General features: G+C 38.4%; 1 long non-coding RNA gene across 1 annotated transcript; it reads right to left on the reverse strand.

Moving 5' to 3' along the window:
• Positions 1–4,996: 4,996 nt before the first annotated feature.
• On the reverse strand, positions 4,997–7,953 carry LOC142179460 (uncharacterized). Its single transcript, XR_012707635.1, has 2 exons — positions 7,522–7,953; positions 4,997–5,235 (listed from the first exon to the last, which is right to left on the reverse strand). It is a non-coding gene; the product is annotated as an uncharacterized LOC142179460 (long non-coding RNA).
• Positions 7,954–16,069: the final 8,116 nt, after the last annotated feature.

Consider the following 16,069-nt stretch of genomic DNA (forward strand, 5'->3'; position numbering starts at 1 on the left):
ACTGAACCTTTGTATTTCTCATGGACCCCCAAAGCATGTTGATTGTTACCAACTCAGTACGCTTGTTGTTCTTTCCCGACTTATGACACCGATGTGCTAGCCAGATCCCATTTTGTGCAATTGGAAAGATGGGGCAAATTTTGAAGTCATTTCTCACTTGTTCTGACCAAATTGACTCAGAAAGAGGAAGTAAACAAGACAAAAGGAACAGAGTAAAGGGCAAAGGAAAGAGATGATTCCTAACAAGAAAACTACAAAGTAGAAACCTATCAGATGTAGATACCAACTCTAATGACCATGACATGCACCTGTGGCCTATTTTGTTGAGCAAGTCTGATGTTCAACTCCTGTTATACCCCTAAGCCATGAAACTGGGCTTCGATGCTCCGATCATCCAATCTGATTCACAATCCTTATTCGACTTGTAGTGCCCGAAGGGTTTTCACCATCAAGCCTCCCTCATTTTGTTCTTTCTCTCAACTTACCATCGCCTTACGGTGCCCGCAAGGGTTTTCACCAATAAGACTCTCTCATTTTCATTATTTTTCTGCTTGGACCAGAGTGTTGCCCCGATATGAATTACCTCTCCTTACTTGACTTGGCCTCTCTCGAAGACTGATCGGAAGGTCTTTCTTTAGACCGAAACGTGGGCTTTTGGATAGGGTTAAAAAATGAAAGGATATTAAAGGCTCAAAATAATTCACATGGGTTCAAAATTACAACTTTCGGAATCAGGTTTCTTACAACAACCATAACTTGTGCCCCAGTTTCTTTGCTTGGGGACTTTTGATTTTTTTTTGATGGGACCGAACCGTGAGGCTGCCTACGTATCCTTAAAAGAAATCAGGTCGAACGTAGGTCATGTCATAGGAATTGCTCTGTTGTTATGATTTTTTTTCTCTTTCTTTTTTCTTTTCTTTTCTTTCTTCCTTTTTCTCTTTTTGTTGTTTTGTTGTTTTTTTCTTTTTCCTCTTTTTTTTCTTTTTTTTCCTTTTTTTTCAATTTTCATTTTTTTCTTCTCTCCCTTTTTGTTCTTTTCTTTTCTCCTTTTCCTTTCCTTATCTTTCACTCTTGTTTTTCTGATCTTTGCTACTGATTCCAAAAGAGGGGTATGAAAGAAAATAGACAAAACTCAAAGGGGTGACGAAGGATAGGGTGTTTAGATAGCGGAACAAAATGTCTTCGTCATTCCAATCTTCAAAACATGCCAAGTACCAACAACAAAATTAAACAAACCAAGGAAAACATTCGTAACATCTTTTGATTGCGCCAGACTTGATGACCATATCCCCACATTTGCCTTCTACATCTGTTACATACAAAGCACCATTGGACAACAGTCTCACTCTCATTACCATGCGGCCCCTGTCAATTCGGGCAAACTTGCCTTTAGCTTCAAACCGACGCGGCATGATGCATTTCAATAGGATTTCTTCATATTCTATCTGCCCCAGTTTCACACAATTCGGGCTTGAAGTGATCTCAAAATACCTATACTTGAAGTGATCTCAACATTGTTTCATTGCTTCATGACTAAACTAACTTTTTAAGACCAGGCTGAGAATTACGCGTGCGTGTCATGTCACTAGAGTTAACAAGAAAAGGACTATAAAAGGAAAAGAGAACTAAACAAAAATGACTAAAAATAACATAAAACAGGAAATTGCATTAAACAGATGGTGAAAGGGTTTGAGCAACAAAACAAGCAAACTAAACTGGGTTACAACCCTAGAACAAACCTAGACAACACTTAACGAGTTACTATAAAAAATCAAATTAGGAAAAATAAAAGGATAGAAGGGTTTGAGTCATAAGACAATATCCGAATTACAACCCTAAAATAACCCGGACAACAGAAATGACAACAAAATAAACCACCAAAACCTCTCCCTAGCTAACCAAGACAGGAGCGTCTTTCCAATTGCCAAGCTCGGCATCTTAGCCACTGAATTTCGCATCAACATTACTAGGACCTTCACAAACTTCCATCACATTGTTCTTAACAAATTGCTTTTGGGTTCCCTTTGCTGGCTCGTTCTTAAGATCAACCTCTGATAGCACTAAACACTTTGTAGCTCGTGGACCTTCGAGGATCTCAGAAGAAATTTCATATTCCTTTCCAAAACAAATCATACTCACCATATGCGTCTCATTATGAATAGGCGATGGACTTTGGTTAGTGTCTGCTGCATCTGGATTTTGCACGACAATGTCACCTGCATAAATAAGCATCTGAATTGCTTTCTTTAGATTCCAACACTTCTCTATATCATGCCCCGGGGCATCTGAGCAATTGCGCACCTTTGAGAAAACTCAAACTTCTTTGACAGAGGGTTTGGCATTTTTATATGAATCGGCTTCAACATGTCCAATTACTTCAACTTTTGGAACAAACTGGCATATGACACTCCTAATGGGGTGAAAGCCTTTTCTTTTTTCAGTAACCTCTCATTTTTAAATTCTTGATTGGGCCGGAAACCTGATCCAGGGGGTTTTTGGTAGGCTCGTGGGGGCGGGTAAGACATTTGGGGTAGTGGTGCGGGCCATCGCGGGCCTTGTGGGTGTGGAGCATATGGTGGTGCATTGTGGACAGGGTACTGGGAAAGTGATGTATGACTTTGGGAGTTCTGTGGAGAGAAGTAGCATTGGGGAGGGTCATCTGGTGCACAAACATATCCACGAGGATGATGTCGAGGCTGGAAGTATTGATCGGAAAAGCCCATCGGATCATCTTTTCTGTTTCTCTTTCTTTCACCCAAGCTTATTGGGATGTTCTGAATGTCTTTCGAACAACTCATGATTTTGCCTGACTTGATTCCCTCTTCTACTAGCTCCCCCATTTTAACACATCTTTAAAAGGTTTTCCCTAGGTCGGGATCAAATGACTGAAGTAGGTGGGCCCTTGGGCTTGTAGGAAAAGCTCAACCATTTCTTCTTCACCAATCGGGGTATTGACTCGAGCAGCCCGCTCCTTCCATCTGAGTCCAAATTCTCTAAAGCTTTCCTCTGGCTTCTTTTCCATTCTAGATAGGGAGGAGCGGTCTGGGGTAACACCTGATCTGTATTGAAAGTATCGAACAAAATCTTGAGTCATGTCACCCAATGTAGGCCACTTACCAACATCTTGACAAATATACCAGTCCAAAGCTGCCCCAGTCAAGCTCTCACCAAAATACGCTATTAACAAATCATCTTCCTCGCCAACACTTCTCATTTTACTGCAATAACTCCTCAGATGGGTTACCGGATCTCCGCACCCATCATACAAATTAAACTTTGGTGCTTCAAACCCTGCAGGCAGGCGAACGTTAGGGAACATAGTTAGTTCTTTGTAAGCCATGCTACCCTGGTCTCCCATTCCTTGCTTGTTCTTTAAGGACTGTTCTATGCCTTTCAACCCCCTGGGTATCCCATTTCGCCCTTTTCTTCCTGTGAACTTTTCATTTTCAATATGAGACTCATCCTGCGGGCCCTGCTTGTATGAGTTGGGAACTTTATGGGCAACCTCTGAGGGGTAATATTGGGCATCGTGAGCTTTGAGTGGGTGTTCATTGTTGGGGATGGCGGATAAGACAGGAGGACAATTTCTGGGAAAGGTAATTGGAAGATGAGTGACGGAGCTACTAGGGTGGTTGGGAAAGCCATGGTAAGCGAGTGAATCTGGAGAGTATGGGGGATCATCTGGAACTGTGACCGGTGTTTGGGTAAGGGTAGTATTTAGGAAGCTAGGTGGTAGCTGGGGTAGTGCCTTCCCAGTCATCCAGGCCCGATACATGTCCGCCATGTGTTGTCTTAACATCCTCACCTCTTCAACCAACCCATTATCATGTTCAACCAATTGCTTTTGAGCACCTGTATCAACCAACTCGGTTTTGTTGTTGTTTGTCATTACCTTTGACTTTATGTTGTAGAGATGAGTTACCCCTTGAAAACTACAAACCAACCACCCTTCTGCTATGAATATAACAAAAAAAATGAAGCCATCACGTTAGCGTTAGGGCATTTAACAACAAAATATCACATTGCGTGCAATGCACCTGGCAACAATTAATGGTTCTAGAATGACTTCGAGGGTCATAAGGTCACTTGGCATCATCCCAATTTGTTCATTTCAATCTCTCTTTTCTTTGTTTTTCTGGCACTTCTTAGCTCGCTCATTTTCCTTCCCCTTTTTTCTTTCTGATTATCGCTCTTTTTCTTCCTTCTCATTTCTCACATCTCATGACTTCACCTCTTTTTTTTTCTTTCTCTTTTTCCTTTTCCCCTTTTTTTCCCTTTCTTTTAACAGTAAAAAAAATAATTCGATCGAACCCTACGTAGGTTGCCTACGTATCATGACCCCGCATAAATCAGATCTTTGCGTAGTTCTGGAAGATCGGGAACAAAGTAAACAGACTAACATTTCCATTTTTCTTTTCTTTTCTTTGTTTTTTTTAAAAACAGGTACTCTATGAGAAATTATCAAGGAAAAACCCTAAAAGAGAAAAATATTTTAATTCTTTTTTTTTTTAAGGAAATCTAAGGAATAAACCACAGAAAAACATTTCGAATCTTCATTTAATATCCTAACGCAAGATTTCGAAGCAAGCAATGAAAAAGATAAAACAGAATGTTTTTGGATTTCAATTTTGATTACCTAAAAAAGAAACTCTAATGATAAACGAAAGATAAAGTATTTTATCTATATACAATATCCTAAAGTTCTAATAGAAATAAAAGAATTTATTTTTACATTTTTCACTAATTTTCCAAAGAAACACCTCAAAAGAAAATCTTTTTGGATTTTGGAATTAACACCTGAAAGAAAGCTTTTAAAGAAGTACTAAAATAAAATTCTCTTTTTTTTTTTTTGAATTTTTGTCCTAATATACTAAAGGGAACATAAAAATAATTCATTTTAAGTCCTAGATATTAATTGCCTAAAGGAAAAACCACCTCAAAACCATTTTTTTCATTTATACAATTAGTATTCTAAAGAAAACTTATAACAGAAATATAAAATGCAACATCTCTTTTTTGGATTTTGATTTATTACACAGCTTTGCAAAATAAAAAGTACAATAATAATAATAAAACTCGACATTACTATACAAAACTAAAAGGCAAAGAACGACATAAAAAGAAGAAAAGGAAATCTTTTTTTTAATCCACTCCTGAATGGGCGATCCTGACTAGATGTCCTGGGCTCTGTCCTGCTCAAACACCGGTAAGCAAATTCACACCTGTATGAGGAAGCTTTAAACCAACACTATGTGAGACAATAACATTCCCTAAGACACATGCAAGACATGATTGAGGTTATTTTTGCAAAATGGCTTATTTGGCCAAAAGGTGGCTAGAAATGCAAAATTTGGCTAAGACCCCGCAAAGCCAAGAACCTAAGATTTACTAGGAAGACCGGACCATGTGTGGGTTGCCTACGTATCACGCCCCGAAAGACGAGAATCAAGTATGCGTAGTTCGGGCAGATTGGATACGGGCGAGAATTAAAAAAACAACTAACTTATAGAAAACACATTTATTTTGTCTCTTTTTTTTTTCGAAAAATGATGAAACATGTAAAATCTCTTTGGATTTTCTTTTATCTTTTTTTTTCGATTTTTTTTTATTTTTGAAAAAAGATAAAAAGTGCAAAATCTTTTTCAATTTTCAAGCTTTTTTTTTTAACAAAAATGTAACAGAATACATAATTGGGCCTTACTCTCTTTATCCTCACACTTCACCCTTTCTTTTTTCTTTTTTTCTTCCTTTTTTTCTTCATTCGCCCTCAATTATCATTGGCCGCCAAATGACCCTTTTACCCTTGAAGGAATGCAACATGTAGTACACAGGATGCATCAAGATGGTTTGTTATTTTGGGTGCACCTGTCCTAGACGGACCCAACCCCTGTGTTGAGTCTCCTAAGTCAAATGCACATGATGCAAGCAAGCGCTCCTACTAGGGATCCGGCATGAGGTCTTGTTTTTCTAGGTTTGAATCCTTGGGTTTTGTTCTAAACTTGGCTTACCCGAGCGGACAACTCGAGTCGAGGGGGGGCAGCGCACCGGGAATACAGAAGCTTCACCGGCTTTGCAACTTGTCCGAACCTCGTTCTAAATTTGCAATATGACTCTAACAGAAAAGAAGCCACACGAAGTGCACACTTCTTCATGATTTAGAAGACTCAGAGAGAAGAGAGATTTCGCAACAGTTTATATACAGTTCACGGAATATCAAAGCGGCAAAAGCAATCAATTAGCACATTAGGCCCAAATCATGTAACAAAATCAGACAATGGATAAAGCCAACTATAACAATTATTCTAAGCTCAAATTCTTGAACCCTGAACCAGAGATTCTGGGTTCGATCCCCAGCAGAGTCGCCAGAGCTGACACACCTCCTTTTTCACCTACACCCCCGAAAGGGTGTAAATAAAGGAAGTTTTTCCAATTAAAGGACAATCGAAACGGGATTTATTGTTTAGATTCAGAGTTGCCACTTGGGAGATTTATGGTGTCCCAAGTCACCGGTTTAATCCCGAGTCGAGGAAAAGTTTGACTCTGTTTAACAGTCCGCGAACCAGAAATCCGAGTAAGGAATTCTGTTAACCCGGGAGAAGGTGTTAGGCATTCCCGAGTTCCGTGGTTCTAGCACGGTCACTCAACTATTATTTTTGGCTCAATTATCTGATTTTAAAACACTTTTAAACCTATGTACACTTTTAACTTTAAAACCGCTTTTTTATTTAAGGAATTATTCCAAGGTTATTTAAAACATATCGCAAGTCACGCTACATGAAATGCACCCGTGGTTCACGACACATTCTATTTAACCTTGTCGAAAATTAGAACCGGGCCACATGAAATGCACCCCGGGTTGTTAACATATTTTGACTTCGTTGAGATTTTGATTTGGGTCACATAAATGTGCACCCGAGTTTGGGAAGGTAATGTTATTAAATACGCGCCTAAAGCAGCTACGCGTTTGCACTTTGCGAGGGCCATGGAATTTGCTAAATGGCATGCCTCAGAGTCTAAGGATAAAAAAAAAACTAATTAATGAAGACCGTGCATTTTATAAATTTTATTAGGCACGACACGCCTCAATTCCAATTCTAAAGAGGATTCAAGCCAAATTCTCGAGGGCCATAGATACGTCTTACTTAACAGCTTCAAACCAATCCAAATATAATCAACCATCTCCCAAAATACAATTAACTACATAAACTTACTGCCATATTTAAAAAAAAAACAAAAGTCAACACATCAACTCAACAATTGTATCATGCGTACAACTTAGTTCAATGCAGCAAAATTAGCGTGAATTCATCCAAAGGATTTCAAAGCAGCAGTACGTATTTTCAGGAAAGCAGATAAATGAACTAAGACGTCCAACAAGGATAAAATAACAATTTAAAAGGAACTAATCCAAAAATATTAAACAAAATGACAAGGAAACCAAACAATACAGATTCAAACTTACTGAAATAGAAAGTAATCTATTGATTAATAAAGAAAGAAAAGAGATGGAAAGTGACGGACCTCAACAATTAACTCATTAGTATTAACGAGAATTCAGTTATGGCAAATTTCGACGAACTAAATCTGACCAAAAATGCAACAACAGCAAGAGTTTGATCCGTGAACCATGAAAATAACCTTGAACGGCACCTCGACGCACCGGACCTTGACGGACTCAGAAACTACACCGACGACCTCGAACGAACCTCAAATTAGTTGAACCTCATCTTTGAAACCCAAAAATCCGGAATTTCTGTCCGGAATTTGTCTAAAAAACTCGAGACTCAAAAGCAGCAGAATTTTTTTGTGAGTTTTTTTTTCTTATTTTTCGCTTGAGAACGCGAGTGTGTGTGTGCGTGTTCTCCAGTGAGTCTTGAGGAAATGGAAGAAGAAGGGGTCGCTGCTCATTCAAACGTTGAAGCCCAAGATAAGCGCTAGAGGGGGGGGGGGGGGGGGCCTTATGAGAAAAAACGTTGTAGTAATTTCTTTTTTAGAGTGTATTTTTTTGCGTGTTTTTGTATGTATTTTCGTCTCCTTTTTCTGTAGTTTTCGTCCGTCTGTTTGTGTAGTTTGTTTTCCTTTTTTATGTAGACAAATGGTTTTATAGAGTGTGTGGGGTAGGGTGTTATGTGGGGGAGTAGTTTTGGGTGAAGGTTTTATGTGTTGGAAAATTTTGGGGGGAAGTATTTTTGTGGGGAGGTCTCGTATGGGGAGAAGTGTTTTGGGGGAAAATATTTTTGGGGAAGGTTCTTCAAATTTTATTCCCAATTCCTTTTTATCTTCTTCTCTCTTTTTTTTTATTTAAAAACCTAAATTATATAAAATTGTACTAATTATGAAAATTATAAAATCTACTTAATGCTAAAAAGAAAAATCAATAAAAGTAAAAGGTGTAGAAATGAAATATTTTTTGTGATTTTTAATTTTTATGAAAACCAAATGACTTCCGATAAAATCTAAGTGTCATGCAAGATATTTTTTGGTATTTATTATTTTGATTATAAAATATTAAATTGCATGAAATGCGACTAAATAAAAAAAAATTCCTAAAAAAATTAATAAAAATTATTTTGATTTATTTTTAGGAGTTATCTTCATGTAGGGCAAAAATCACGTGCTTACACTTACCTGTCAATTACTTGTTTTACTTGTTAAGAAAGGGATTTTCACTTGAATTTTCACTGTTTTATTGTTTTAAGTGATTTTAGTGCTTCAGTATGGAATGCCTTGTGTTTTACTTGATTTCTTACTTTCAATCATTATTTATTTTTGTTACTCACTGGGTCGGAGTACTCACATTACTCCCTGCACCGTGTGTGCAGATTCAGGCATTGCTGGTTTCGCTTCTGAGTGTTGATTCCTCCAGTTCTGGCGGTTTTCAAGGATTACGAGGTAGCTATGACGTCCGCAACCTCGTGTCTCCATTATCTTGTCATCTCTGTTCCTATCGAACACTGTACTAGTTATGAGATCTAGCAGACTTGTATTATGACTCATAGATGCTCATGACTTGTGACACCACGGTTAGGGTTGTGTCGGGCTGGATTTTCGCATTGTTATCTATATTTCCGCTATTCAGTATTATTTAAACCATGTTTAGACTATAATTGTGTTGATTAACTGTGTAAAAGGTGATTTTGGGTCATACTGGCTGGCCTTGTCTTCACAAGAGGTGCCATCACGACCGAGTTCGGGGTTAGGGTCGTGACAAATGCCATGGGAAATGTTCATCCAGATGCGATCATAACTGATTAGTGTCAGAGCATTAAGGTAGCCATTGCTGAAGTGATGCCAAATACAATACCTATGTATTGTATTTGGCATATATTCTCAAAGTTGCTTGTTTACTTAAGTGGTGTTTGTCCTTGTAAAATTACACGTGCAGAATTTAAATCCATGGTCCTTGATAGCATTACTGTTGAAGTTTTTGAGAGAAAATGGATAGAATATATTGCAAGGTATAATTTTCATACAAGGAATTGGTTCACCAAGCTTTACTCTGGAATGAAAAATGGGTTCCTGTGTACCTTGATGTGTATTTTTGGGGTGGTATGCTATCTACGCAAAGAAGTGAGGGGATGCATGCATTCTTTGATGGATATATTACCCGTCAAAGCACTCTTAGGATGTTTGTTCACCAGTATGAGTTAGCTATAAGAGCTAAGCATGAGAAAGAGTTGGAAGAAGAATATAGGTCAACATGCTTTCAAATTGTGTGTGAGTCAATGTTCAAGTGGGAGCAGTAGGCAATTCAGTGTTATACGCGTACAGTGTATGAATTTTTCAAGACACAGCTAAGGAAATTGTATCATTGTGAAGTCAACAGCCCCGACGATCAGCAAGTTGTCCCCGGTGTTGAGAAAATCATCGTTAGTGATTATTTAGTTATAACAAAAAATGATAAAAATCCAGTTGAGTACACTGTTGAATATATACCTATCAACGATTATTTTAGTTGCAACTACAAATGGTTCGAGTCTAGAGGGATACTTTGTTGCCATATACTCAAGATCTTGTCGCACAAGAAAATTGATAAAATTGATGAAAGGTATATACTGACAAGGTGGAGAAGCAATGTTATTAGGCCACACTTGAATCGATTTCATCAAGTTGGTTACCCAACCATGACGCCTGAGTATAAGACATACATGAGCATGTTGAAGTATTTTGACATGGCTTGTGATATAGCACTGGGCACTAGCGTGAATGTTCAATATGTTAAGCATAATTTGAAGAAGATGGTGCATGATCTTCAAAACTGGGACGACGAAATGATCGTGCCAAACCAAGACAAAGATGACTCAGATGAAATAGAAGGCACAAATCTACGAGATCCCTAGTACACTAATTCACGTGGCAGGCCATGTTTGAATCGATATAGAGGAAGAATTGAATACTACTTTACAAGTTCACAGTCGCGTGGTGTATTTGGAGCTAGTAATGACGCAAGAACTGGTGTTAGAGGGGGTGGCAGGGGTGGTGGTAGGGTTGGTGTCAATCGTGGTGGTAGAGGTGGTGGTAGAAGTGGTGGACGTAGGGGTAGGGGTAATGGGCAAGGCAGAGGTACAAACGTTGATTATGATGGTTCCCTAGGTGTGAATGAGGTATAATTTTGCGACTACATTTGATTAATTATTTAAACATATCATGTTTTCTTATAGTGGCAAATTGACGCTACACAATCGCAATCAAGCTTGTTTGATCACAATGCCGAACCAAACATGGAAATATAATAAAGAATATTGTTGAAACTTGGAGTTCTCAGTTGGTCTAATTGCATAGTTGTTTTTTCTGGTGTAGAACTTTTTGATTTTGAAATTTTTTTGCTTGTTTTATATAAACTTTGGTGTTTAATTATTTATGAAACTTAAACATATCAATTTTTTTTCTTACAGTGTTTGTAATGGCATATTAACTACTACACGATTTTGGATTAGTTACGTTGTATTCTAACAAAGAGAGGTATTTGTAATATTAAATGCCAATACTGGAGTTGTGGATAATTTAGCTTAATATAAGTGTCTTCATATAGATGACTAGAGAATACAATAATATTGGAGTTATGGTATTGTTATTCTGTTGAATAAGTTGGCTATTGACAGTACTCAACAATATTTATTACTGATAAGAGTTCATGTTCACCTTGATTCACAAATAAGTTTTAACAGCAAAAAAAGTTACAGTAGTAAAGCACATATTTATATTTGTGTATAACAACTAGTCAACTATAGCTGTCAACAAAGAGATGTATTTATAATATTGAATACAACCTCTAATAAATTATTCTCTTTTTTTTATCAACTCACTAATAAAACTATTTCTAATATTGAATCCAACCAGAAATTCCCATAGACCCGTTGGTTGATCAAATCTCCAATTTCTTTCCCGTTTATACTCACACACGCAGGTTCCAATCCCCACTTTAACATTGTTCTTTCCCTTTTGTTTTCATCCGAAGAGTCTAGAGGTGGTTGAATTGTATTTAATGTTTCGGTCTCCAATACTTTGATTCACTAATTAATACAACTTTTCGTTATTCGTGATGACTTTTCCAACTCTCTATGACCAAATTGTATTACGATTGTCAAGAGTTTTTTTTATAATTTTTTTCTAGTTTCTATTACATCTGAAAAAAGATGAGGAGGTGTAATTTTCAGTCCTCTTCCCAGTAGTTTAGGTTTTAGTCGTATTTTGAGGAGGTTTTAGTCGTTTAGAAAAATGTATAAAATAATTTTCATAAACATGAAACAACTATAACAAGCAAAAATCACAGACAATAATTCCACTATCCTTTAATAAGTATAACAATAATACAAGGAAACAAAACCAGACAAAAGTATAAAAAAATCATATTAATCCATAAATATTTTAATGACAAGGGTTGAACACAGGCGTACATGAAAAACCTAAGCATTAGATGTTCCTATCCTTGCACTTCAACAACGAATACAAGTTCAAAAAGAAGAACACTCAATTTCTTTAAATTGTTGTCTACAACAAATTGTTTCCACTCGTTAACGAGTCTTCTTCGAACAACACCTGTTAGAGTCACATTCCACTACTTCCCGTTACATCGTAGTAATGTCTTAGCCATATTAGGAGGAAGATATTGATAGATTGTTTTTGAAAGGTACTACACAAGCATAATGGAAAGATAGGGTGTAATGTTAACTAAATAAAATAAATTGAATTTACCATATAATCGCGCTTGATGTACGATCTGGGCAATTTCATCCTAAACCATAGATAGAATTCCTCTTCTTCAATCCACCCGTTAGCATTCATATGAAATGTTTCTTCCATAGCAAATATAGGTTAACTTATGTTTAGATATATATATATATATATATATATATATATATATATATATATATATATATATATATATATAGAGAGAGAGAGAGAGAGAGAGAGAGAGAGAGAGAGAGAGAGAGAGAGAGAGAGAGAGAGAATCGTTACTTTAAGAGTCCCTTTGTTTTGTAATGACCCGACTAGTCGTTTTGCCTTTTAGAACCCCATTCCCTTAAATAAAACTTTTTGCGCTTGCTTTAGCTAATTTATGACTTGCGGGGATGGTTGGTTCGGTATTTGGAAGAATTTGGAGTGAAATATGCCCATTCGATTCCTTAGGATTTTCTTAAAAAGGCTAAGTTTGACTTTGGTCAATATTTTGAGCAAACGGACCCGGATTTGTTATTTGATAGTCTCGGAGGGTCCGTATGAAAATATAGGACCTGGGCGTATGTCCAGAATCGAATTTCGAGGTCCCTAGCCTGAGTAATGAATTTTTATTAGAAATTATTAATCTAAAGTTTTAAGGATTTAAAGAAACTAATTAATGATTGATTTTATGGGTATCAGACTCGTATGATGGTTCTGAAGCCCGGTACAAGTCCGATATATTATTTAAGATGCGCCCGTAAAATTTGGTGTCAAACCGAGTAGTTTAAGGGTGTTTTGGCCCGTTAGATGAAAATTAAGAACTTGAAGTTCATAAGTTTGATTCGATTGGTTTTAGGGGGTGATTCTTAGATTTAGGCATTGTTTCAGGCATTTTGAAGGTTCGAGTAGGTATGTTTCGTGATTTCAGACTTGTCGGTATGTTTAGGCGGGGCCCGGGAGCCCCGAGCGTCAATCGGACGAGGCTCGAGTGAAGTTGAAATTTTTGAGAAGTGCTGAAGCTGCTGCTTCTGTCATAACCGCACATGCGGTTGGCGGACCGCAGGTGCGAGACCGCAGATGCGGTCCATCTATCACAGATGCGGCCCAGGGAAGGTTAGGCCAAACCGCAGAAGCTGCTCTCGAATCGCAGAAGCGGCCTCAAGACCACAGAAGCGGTCCCAACCCTTTTAGCATCTTTTCACAGATGCGGTCCCTTCTCGCAGATGCGGGACTGCATATGCGGGAATCGCTGAAGCAGTGAGGTTCATTTGATACGGGTTCTAAGTCATTTTTGATACTTTTCACTCCTCCATTGGCGATTTTGGGAACTTTTGGGAGAGGGCTTCTACTTGGCATCTTGAGGTAAGCTTACCCCCACCTATTCTTAGTTTAACTCTTGTGTTTTAGGTAGATTAAACACTAGGATTAAGGTAAAATCATGGGGTTAGAGCTAGACCTAGGGTTTTAATAAAACTTAAATTTTACCATGAAATTTGTTATGGAATGAATTAGAAATCATATATTATTGATCCTTAGGTTATAGAGAACAACTTCCTTTGAAAAATTTCAGAATCCAGGCACGTGGGCCCGGGGTCGGATTTTAGGAAACTTGTGTTAAAGGTTGAGAAATTGCTTAAATAGCTAGAATTCAATCTTGTGAGTCTATATTGACTAGCTCCTACCTTATTTAACTAGTTTGGGATCGTTCGACTCCGAATTGAGGGCTTGGACTCGTTCTTGGTATTGGAAGTGCACTTTGGAGCGAGGTGAGTCTCCTTTCTAACTTTGTAAGAGGGAATTGTCCCCATAGGTGTAATAATTGAATTAAATTGCTATTTTATGCCGGGGCTACGTACGCACTAGGTGATAAGAGTCCGTGCATAGCTACTATTATGTTAAGTCCGGGTAGTCTAGGACCCAAAATCATGCTCTACGTGGTATTCTTGTAACTTGATGATAAATTTGGATTCGTTTAAATTATGTTGATTAAGGTAAATAAGACTAGTAGAGGAACCTTATCTTGCTTGGTCTTTTAAAAGAAGATTTGAATATTCATGTGAACAATTACTCCTCAGATATACATTATTGTCTTCTTGTTGATGAGTTATTTATATCTGATCGCATCGCACGTGTGATTCGCGAGCGGGGTATTAGATGCATCTACGGTTCGAGCCGTTCGACCCTCGGCAGTGCACAATTTACTTTTATGTTGGATCGGGCCGTACATCCCTCGGTGTTGCTTGCGCATGCTTTACTTAGTATTTCTCTGTGGACTGAACTTCATATATGCCTTGAAACGTAAATGGATACCCATGATATTATTTGGAAAAAGAAATGTTATTCCTTGCCATGCAATGCTAATAAATTATGCTATCCATGCTTATTATAGTTTCTTTCTCATATTATTTGACCCTAGTAAGTATCAAGTCGACCTCTCGTCTCTACTTCTTCGAGATTAGACGGGATACTTACTGGGTACATATTGTTTATGTACTCATACTATACTTCTGTACTTAATTGTACAGGATCTAAGGCAGGTGTATCTGGTTATCAGTCTGGTGCACATCCTTGAGCGGATTTCGAGACTTCTACGGTGAGCCGCTTCCCTTCCCGTGTCGTTCAGCAGCCTGAAGGAGTCTCTCTTATGTATTTTTGCTGTATATTCTATTTCGGACAGTAGAATAGTGTGATTCTTTTGTATATTCTACTAGTTGCCCACAGCTTGTGACACTAGATTTTGGCACACACATTAGTAGACTGTATTATTTTTTGTGGGATTGTATGATTATTGTTTTGACTTTACTAATCATTTCTGATTTTATTTCAACTTAAAGAATCATTGAAACTATTTTGGGTAAAAGTAAATGAGATCTTATTTAGTATTTTCCGCGTTGGCTTGCCCGACAATGGTATTGGGCGCCATCATGACCTATTATGGAAATGGGTCATGACAATATGGTATCAAAGCACTAGGTTCATGTAGGTGTCACAAGTCATGGGCAAACCAAATAGAGTCTTGCGGATCGGTATGGAGACATATGTATTTATCTTCTAGAGGCTATAGGGTGTTAGGAAAACTACTCTTTATTCATTTCCTATTGTGCAGTGGTTGTTATGCTAAATTTCCCTCTTCTATTCTCTCACATATGGTGAGTAAACGCATGACTGATGTTCCAGACTCGGGAGGAGCTGCTCCCCCTGTTGCTAGAGGCTGTGACAGAGGCTGGGGGAGGGCACCAGCCCGAGGTAGGGGATGAGGGCATCCCAGAGTTATCCTAGTAGTACCACTAGCAGATCCTGCGGGAGATCCTATCATCGAGGAGCAGGGCGAGGTGCCCACAGCTGAGCCTACCCCGGCGGACTTTATGATATCACCGGGATTCTAGGAGGTCATGGGCCGTATACTATGGTTCATGGATTCTATGACTCAGGCTGGTTTATTTCCAGCAGATCCAGCTACATCACAGGAAGGAGGGGGAGCACAGACCCCTACTACTCAGGCTCCTAGTCATGTAGCTACAGTGTATCAGACTCCAGGTGCACTACCTGCTGATGGGCCCCAGCCAGTTGCTGCAGTGGCGCCCCAGCCCAGACCAGCTGAGGACGGTGACCCACAGAAGTTATTTGACAGATGGACTAGACTTCACCATCCTATCTTTGGGGGTGAGCGTCATGAGGATGCCTAGGACTTCATAGATAGGTGCAGGGATAGACTGCACAACATGAGGATATTGGAGTCGCATGGTGTTGACTTCACTACTTTTCAGCTAGAGGGCAAGGCCCGTAGATGGTGACAGTCTTATGTTCTTGGCAGGCCATTAGGTTTCCCTCTCCTCACTTGGGGTCAGTTCACATAGTTATTCTTGGATAGGTATATTCCACCCTCTGAGAGGGAAGAGCTGCGGTA

This window comes from Nicotiana tabacum, chromosome 3 (genome assembly GCF_000715075.1).
Source record: "Nicotiana tabacum cultivar K326 chromosome 3, ASM71507v2, whole genome shotgun sequence".
NCBI lineage: Eukaryota > Viridiplantae > Streptophyta > Magnoliopsida > Solanales > Solanaceae > Nicotiana > Nicotiana tabacum.